The sequence below is a fragment of the Amaranthus tricolor genome, chromosome 11 (assembly GCF_026212465.1).
Source record: "Amaranthus tricolor cultivar Red isolate AtriRed21 chromosome 11, ASM2621246v1, whole genome shotgun sequence".
Taxonomy (NCBI): Eukaryota; Viridiplantae; Streptophyta; class Magnoliopsida; order Caryophyllales; family Amaranthaceae; genus Amaranthus; species Amaranthus tricolor.
Genome location: NC_080057.1, coordinates 12,665,866 through 12,675,382, shown reverse-complemented (window position 1 = coordinate 12,675,382; position 9,517 = coordinate 12,665,866).

Here is a 9,517-nt window from a genome sequence, read left to right as displayed (position 1 = left end):
CTTTGGAGCTATTCAATATACCATTCATTCTTAGCTTTAAGTGTGTTTGACTCATTAAATGTATAAACCCCTATATATAGGGAGCTCACATGCTCATAAAAAAACATTTGCAAAAATCCCTAAGCCTAAACACAAGTCTAATCTCTTCTCTATTGTAATTCTCCATTTGAGAGTTCTTTGAACTCCTTTGTGATAATATAAGTGAGATACTACACACTGGAGGACATAGCCTTAATTGGGTGAACCTTGTAAAATCATTGTGTCATTTTTTATTGCATTATTTTCATTGAAAGTGTAATTTGGTCATCACAAGACTCTATACCCTCGATCTTGGTGATATTGAAGTTTGAAACACGTTATTTGAACTTTAATACAACATCGCTTTCATATATACCAAATATTTTTGAATGAAGAAAATAAATAATGATTAAGGTTATTTTAAACATTGTAGATGCCTTATAATGCATTTATTTTAAAATACTTTTAAAATAGCTACAATACATTACTTTATAATAATTGTAAATTACATTTCAAATAAATTTATATCAATATGAACATTAAATTTTAAACAAAATAAGACCCTTAAAAATTTTGGAGTAATGTACAATAGGCTATAGCTAATGGAGTAATGGTATAGAATCAATAAGATTTCTCATGGTCAAATTCTTTCCCCCATCCTTTAATGGAAAAGATCCTTTAAATAGATAACTAACATGTCTAGCCTAATAGCCCTAGGGGTAGGCTAGGGGAGCCATCGCCTAATGCCCATGTATAGAATGGACTCAAATGAAAGTTTTACAACTATTTTGATGGTAGCCCATGTAAAAGTTGATTTCTATTCATTATGGCAATAATTGTAAGAATGACTCAGGTTGCCTTTCTCATTAAGATTAATGTTAATATATACAAGATTACCACTATACTTTAGGATACTAAATATTTTCCTAATATTCTACATAATCACAAAGATTATACAAAAATATGCAAGAAATCAAAGAGATATTATTCTAAGATATTCTAATATTCTAATACACCCCCGCAGTCGAATCGATAGGTTTAGAGACGCTGAGAATGGAACGAAAATCATCAAATAATACTTGAGGAAGGCCTTTGGTGAAAACGTCAGCAATCTGATAATGAGATGGAACATGAAGTACCCGAACATCACCACGTTTAACTTTTTCACGAACAAAGTGAATGTCGATCTCAATATGCTTAGTGCGCTGATGAAGGACTGGATTACCAGCTACATAAACAGCACTAATATTGTCGCAATAGACAAGGGTAGCTGTGGGAATAGGACAGTGCAGCTCAAGAAGTAAATTGCGAATCCAGCAAGTTTCAGAAACAACATTAGCAACACCACAATATTCAGCTTCAGCACTAGACTTGGAAATAGTAGGTTGTCGTTTAGCTGACCAAGAAATTAAATTATCACCTAGAAAAACACAGTAACCAGAAGTGGAGCGGCGAGTGTCAGGGCAGCCACCCCAATCAGCATCGGTATAGGACAAAAGATTCGAAATATTAGAGCGATATAACTGCAGACCATAGTGAAGAGTGCCCTTGACATAGCGAAGAATACGGTGAATAGCAGCCATATGTTCAATGCGAGGATCATGCATATAAAGGAAAACTTGCTGAATGGCATATGAAATACCGGGGCGGGTGAAAGTAAGATACTGCAAAGCTCCAGCTAGGCTACGATACAAGGTAGGATCTTCACAAGAAGAACCAGCTAGCACAAAGTTTGCCGGAGGTAGCAACAGGATTACATTGAGACATGCCAACTTTTTCAAGAATTTTAGAGGCATACCGTTGTTGAGAGAGAAAGAGGCCCGTAGAAGTACGATTAACAGCGATACCCAAGAAATAATTAAGAGGACCCAAATCCTTCATGGAAAATTCAGAACTAAGTTTGGACATAAGGGACTCACGGAGTGAATCGGAAGAAGCTGTAAGAATAATAATGTCCACATATTATTGCAGATAAGCAATATCAGAGCCATGACAATAAACAAACAGGGAATTATCAGAAATGTTGTTAGAAAATCCAATAGTAGCCGGAAAAGTGGCAAACCGGTGATACCAAGCACGAGGAGCCTGTTTGAGACCATAAAGAGACTTACGAAGAAGACAAACATGATCAGGACGATTAGGATCACGAAAACCCAGAGGCTGATGCATGTAAACAGTCTTAGTCAAGTGACCATGTAAAAAAGCATTCTTAACATCAAGCTAATGAATAGACCAAGACCTGAAAAGAGCAACACTTAAAACAATACGAATAGAGGCAGGTTTCACAACCGGACATGAGGATAGGCCCAGTAAGGGAGGGGGAAGATGGAGAGTGAGGTTACTTGGGCCGGACATGAGGATAGGCCCATTTGAAGAAGGTTGGCAGAGGGAGGGGGAATGAGGTGTTGGGCTCAGAGATGGAGTAGGCCCAGAAGGTGGTGTATGGGCTGTTTTGAGCAAATAAATGGGAATATTATCATCTAAAAATTGGTAGTTTGGGGGAGATGAGAAAGGTGATTGAGAAAAAGGAAAGGTGGCCTCATCGAAGAGAACACGCCGAGATATAATGATTGTACAGGATAAGAGATCATAGCACTTGTAACCTCTATGAGAAGAGGGATATCCTAAAAATACACATGGAGCGGAGCGTGGTTGAAGCTTGTGGATAGTAGTAGAGGGAAAAAGAGGAAAACATAAACACCCAAAAACCCGTAAATGAGTATATGTAGGAGATTTGCGATATAGAGCATGAGTGGGAGTGAGATTACCAAGAAGTTTAAACGGAAGGATATTGAAGAGATAGGTGGTCGTGTTTAAGGCGTGAGGCCAAAAAGACGGGGGAAGAGAAGCATGACACAAAAGAGTGCGAATGATGTTATTGATGGAGCGAATTTTGCGTTCGGATTTGCCATTTTGAGAAGATGTATAAGGACAAGAAAAACGAAGTGAAATGCCCCGACTAGTACAAAATTGACGAAACATATTATTGTCAAATTCACCCCGTTATCGCATTAGAAAGATTTGATATTAAGCTCAAATTGGGTGTTAACAAAAACATTAAAATTCACAAATACATCAAAAACTTGAGATTTGCAAAATAAAGGAAAAGTCCACAAAAAATTAGTATAATGATCAAGAAAAAGAACATAGTATTTATAACCCGATGGACTAGAAATAGGAGATGTTCACAAATCACTATTAATAATATCAAAAGGTATAGTACTCATAGACATAGAATTAAACAAAAGGTAATTGAATGTGTTTCCCTAAAGGACCAGAATGACAAACAAAATGAGAATTTTTATTACATTGAATTAAACGGGAAGAATACAAAGAATTGAAAATCGCATTGCCCGGATGTCCTAAACGGGAATGCCAAATACTAGAAGAGATAGCGGAAAAAGCTGATGATGTGGAAGACGAAGGAGAAGCTCCATGAGTAGAAGGAAAAGGATAAAGATCAGCCCTGCTATTAGATCTCCGAACGATGCTCCCTTGGCCAAATCTTTCTCAGAGAAGCCAAAAGGATCAAACTCAACAGAAACCATATTATCAAGAGTGAATTTACGAACAGAAATAAGGTTTTTAATAAGTTTAGGTGCATGTAAAACATTTTTAAGAGTAAGGGATTTTTGGGAGGAAGGAAAAGAACCCGTGACCATGAACTGAAATTAAATTACCATTACCGACAACAATAGCATTATTGAATTGATGCTTTAAAGGAAAATAAGGAAGTAAAGTACCTTGAAAGCGAGTCATGTGGGATGTAGCACCGGTATCCATATAAAATTGCTCATCCGGAGTAGATAAAGAGAGAGTATTCATAGCTTAATCGATGTCCGTAGGAATATAATTCATAGAAGCATTAATCCCGGTGTGATAATTTTGTGCCAGTCGTGGACCAAGAAGACCATCAGAATACCCATTATTGGAAGAATGAGGAGGAGTCCAAGAGGTAGTGGGAAAAGGGGCAGCAGGCTGGGCCCAATTGTGGCTGGCCCAATTATTCCAATTAGGAGAAGGAGAAGAGGGAAATGAGGGTTGGCCTGAGTATTGTCTGCTGGGCCGAAAAGGAATAAAGGAGTTTGGCCTGTGCTGTTGCGGCTGCCAGGGACCAGAACCATTGGCGGAGCCATGGTGGCTGCCACGGTGGGTCCGACCACCACGACGAGAGTGGCGGTGACCACCACGGTGTTGGGAAGGGCCACGATTGTCAAACGGAGCAGAATTTTCAGAAAAAGTACCTTTGTTTGAAGTAAGAAGAGCCGAATCTTAAGCGGGAGAAGTATGCTCATGATTAGAGCGTTCTTCCAATTCCAACCCGAAAAGTTTTGTACTCCGAAGTCAACCCATGAAGAACTTGAAGAGCCAAGCATTTGTCGGTGATGGAAGTGCCAAGATTATTAAGAGAAGTGGCAATACTTTCAATTTCATTGCAATAAGACTTTACATTGGAAAAAGTGGATAAAGAAATGTCATTAAATTGAGATTGAAGATGAAGGATTCGAGATGTCTTATTATTTTGGAAATTGTTCTCAAGACGAGTCCAAGCATCAAAAGCACAATCATCGGGACGAAATATAGATTGAAGGAGAGAAGGACTAATAGAGCCATAAATCCATGTGCGAACAATGTCATCAAGACGTTGCCAATCGGAATCTTTAGGAACTAAAGCTCTAGAGGAGTCATCGGGAAGAATATGAGAATCCACAAGGTGAGCACGACAATAAAACTTGAATAAAGTGACCCAAGTATGAAAATTGGAACCATCTTCATTAAGTTGAATGGGAATACTTGTTTTAATTTAGTAATCAAAGTAGCAGGATGAATTTTGGTGGGAGAGGCCATGGAGAAGAAAGACTAAAGGAATGAAGGAAGAAGAAAAGAAAAAAAAAATGGCGGCAGCTTGTGGAATAAGGGTTGGCCGGTTGCAAGGAGAAGGAAAGAAAGAGTCGGGATCAAAAACCGAAGCTTCTGATACCATGTAAGAATGACTCGGGTTGCCTTTCTCATTAAGATTAATGTTAATATATACAAGATTACCACTATACTTTAGGAAACTAAATATTTTCCTAATATTCTACATAATCACAAAGATTATACAAAAATATGCAAGAAATCAAAGAGATATTATTCGAAGATATTCTAATATTCTAATAATAATAACATCAATGTGTCTCTTAGTTTCTACATTTGTTCTCTGCATAATTCTTGTAATTCGCTAATTAACTGTACTTATTAATCACCATCGAAAATTTCAAAGCTTCTCATAAATTTACAACATTATACTTTTTTCATAGTATAAACATACATTGTTCATTATTGATTTTTTTGTGTTAATTGGTTTCAGAAGTTTGGTGTATAGTTTTGTATTTCCTTCAAGATCATGAAATATTAAATATTGATAATTGATAATTTTATGCAATTGATAAGAGTCTAAAATGACTCCAAATATATTGATAATTATATTGATAATTTAATGAAATTAGTATTTTTTTAGTTATTAATTCATAAACTACTTCTTTTTGGATTTTATAACTGTAATTTTCTTATGGTATGTAATCGATCATTAACTTATATTTATAATGTTAAAAAATACCAATTGTTTTCTTAGAAAATTTACTCATTCTTGATTCAAGTTGGATCTTGACATAAACATTTTATTCCATTAATTTTAAGTGAAATAACATAAATTATTTAAATCAATTTTATTTGATAAAAATGGTACACGATATGAAAGGTTTTTTACAATTTTGATCTTGTATATTATATTAGTGGAGAATTCTAGATTGATTTATTGGTTGAAAATTTCTTCTTTCTCCCTTATAAGGGAGGTTTGGTTGTCACCTTATCCCTTTTAGTGTTATTTACTATCGAATAAAAAATACATAGATTTTTAAAAGACTAAAACTTTTCGTTTCGCCTAGAGCTCAGAAAATGTCATGATCGAGGCTGACAACTAAGCAAATGAAAGGATATCTTCGTCTGTTTGGTCTCTTACATGTATATCTATTTTAGTCTTACACAAAGTAAAATGAAAATATCCTACGTACCCACAGTTTTCACGGTGATAAATTAAAAAGTTTGACAATTGTAAATGTGGCAAATAAACAAAAGAAGAGTAATTATCTTGTCAATTTGTCATATGTATAAAGAGAATACAATTGAGCTAAATGAACAAAGGTTAAACTTATTCTATCTAAATGGATATATATATATATATATATATATATATATATATATATATATATATATATATATATATATATATATATATATATATATATATATATATATATATATATATATATATATATATATATATATATATATATATATATATATATATATATATATATATATATATATATATATATATATATATATATATATATATATATATATATATATAACTTGGCCTTGAAATATTAAAAATAACATTTTGTTAAAAGAATATTTGTCTTATGCTACATTATTTTTTGATATCCAGTAATTGTAATTGACTAATGCATCAAAAATAAATGAAAAAACAATTTGAGAATGCATATAAGGTCAACAGAGTTTAGTGTTCACTTCCACCCATTAAATTTTTAATACCAATACCAATACCAATACCAATACCAATACCAACTAGGTGTAGTACTTAGTAGATTAGTTAGCAGCCACACAGTACAATTATTAATGTCACCAAAAGTCAACCATGTATGCATATTTGACCCAAGCTCATTAATATTGGGACCAAATATTTATATGATATTGACCTTTAGAAAATCATAGATTGGATTTGGGTGCTACTCTATCCTCACCTTTATTTTAAGATCAATGAAATCCATGTAATTTGATTCTATCAACTATGCATGCATCAAATCAATACTATATGGAATGTGTGATCCATGTGTACTTGGAAGATAATCAAATTTTATTTTATTTATATTATCAACTATATTCGTCAAACATATTGTTTGGTAATTGTTTAAATTGACTTTTTGCTTTCTACATGTAACTACTTATCTATCCTAATAAAATTGCATCAGAACGAAAGAGGTCAATTTTTTAAAAAGTGGTAATAAATAAAGAGAGAGAGGGAATGAATTGTGTGGATGAAATGAAAAACAGTTAAAATATATGGATGAGATTAAAAGATAGTGATGGACAATTGTTCAAAAATAGAAATAATAGAAATTAAGTGGGATAGACCAAAATAAAAAATACTTCAAAGTTAATAGGACGAAGGGAGTAGCTAAATCAGAGAAAACAATAATAAAATACTATGTTATTTCTTAACTAGGTTTAAGCTCTAATTTTCAGCATAATGTGAGTGCAACCTTTTTTTTGGTTGTACTTACTTGCATCTTTTGCATATTTAGTGTTTATCAATTATAGCTGTTTTGCTTTTTATCAGTATCAATTATGTTGTTCGACTAACGGTATCACTAAGCTTTGGCGAAAGCAAGATATAGAAATTTTTTTTATTTGGCTTTGTATTAGCTCTAAAGCTACTACGATAATATTGAAAATTGTAAAAATAAATTAATATTTTTTCGAATCATCGAAAATAAATTCAATTATTATTTATTTTATATATTATCGAACATTAGTTACAAATTATGCCTTTTAATAAATTTTGAAAGTGATGTTTGAGATCTTAAAACGATAAGTTAGGAAAAAATACCGATTACATTAAAAATCATGAAACCTGTAGACTACACTACATACAAGCCTTGGAACATAAACTGAAAACCATGACGCCACATCTTTCGATTAACCACAATTAATACTTAAAGTTAACTCATACTCTTGCGCATAATGGATAACCTAATTATATAAACAAATTAGCAATCAGCAATCAACAATCACAAACTACATTCACATAGATTTTTCCATTAAATGAGAGCAAAAATCACAAAAGTACATTGCAAATTTCAACAAAATGGAGACAAAAAACTCTTTAGCAAAAATTTGTACCAAATGTTGGCCTTTTCTCTGACGAACTCTGCGACAGGTCAAAGATCATTTAAATTGACGGTCAAATAATATTTTCTTACTCATTGAGATGACTTATCGAAAATATTCTACATGTGCCAAATTTAACATATTTCACAATTTTTTTAATACTTTCTTAACCATTTGGATAAGTTAGGATTTTGAATTAGGGGAGCCAAAGAGTCGATATATTAGTAAATTATTTACTACTTCGTCCATTTGATTATATTTTTTATATTTGACTTTTTACGCAATCTAATATATTATTTTGTTTGATCATATATTGAATTATACACATCTAAAAATTATAAAAGTTAATATCATGAAAGTATGCGATTAGACGATTCAAAAAAGATCTCACTTGAGTATATACTTGCTTATATATTAGCCACAATATATAAAATAAGCTTGAATGATGAAGATATATATAGTTTCCAAAACCGAAATGTGGTAAGTATTTCAGAATGAAGAAAGTATATAAAAACTATTTAAATTATGAAAATTTTTAAATCATATTGAATGAAATGAACTTTAGTATATCATAGTTAAAATCATATTAAAAAAAATGTTTTTGACTCCATTATTCGCCTATTAAGTCTCAAAACATATACTATTGATATTAAAAATGTAAATATAAACTAAAAAGTACGAATGTAAAATTATGAAAGATAAAAAGAGTAATGAAATTATATATAAATTTATTAGCTAAATTAGGGCTTAATCTCTTAACTTTATGTTACAAGCGTGGTACTCCAACCATTGAGTTATAGTAATTTTTGTTATATTTTTGCACTTTTTAAATTATATTATATATATGTAAAGAGAGTTAAAGATAAAATTACAAAGAATAACATTTTCGGCAAGGGGAGCCGAGCCTCCCCGACCCCCAATGTAGCTACGCCCCTGTATAAAAGGGAATGCATCAATAAAATACTCAAAAATGAACAAACTAGAGTAGGATGAAAGAGAAGGATGGGAAACGTCAATAGGAAGTCTATTCTCATTTTAACTTTAATTTTAACGAAAAATTGACATTAACCTTAGCCATGAAACAACAATTTGGCTCGTCTCTAATTAGAGATGAAATTGTGAGAAAATCTTACTAACGACAAGTAAAATATTCACAAATTGTTTTTGCACTAAATCACTACTATTTGATATTAGTGATAAAACGGTCAATCGTAATCGTCTCTGTTATAGTTATGGTGACTTGAGTGCACCATCTTGTGCATTAAGGGTGTGAATTAGGAGTGTGTGTAAGTGTGTGTTACTGCATGAAAAGTATGAGTGCATTGAAGGTAAGCTTTAAAAAAGTGTGTAATGTTAATAATGAGGTGTATGATCAATGTTCTTAATGAGGAAGTGCAATAGTCATCTGCTATCAAAGATGCTCGAACAAGACACTAGAAGAAAGACATCTTGCCTTGAATAAGGCACAAGATCAGAATGTTCCAGAGAATGCAAAATCCAGAGTGCTTGAATGAGTAAGATAGGTGCTCAAAAAAGCACTCAGTTA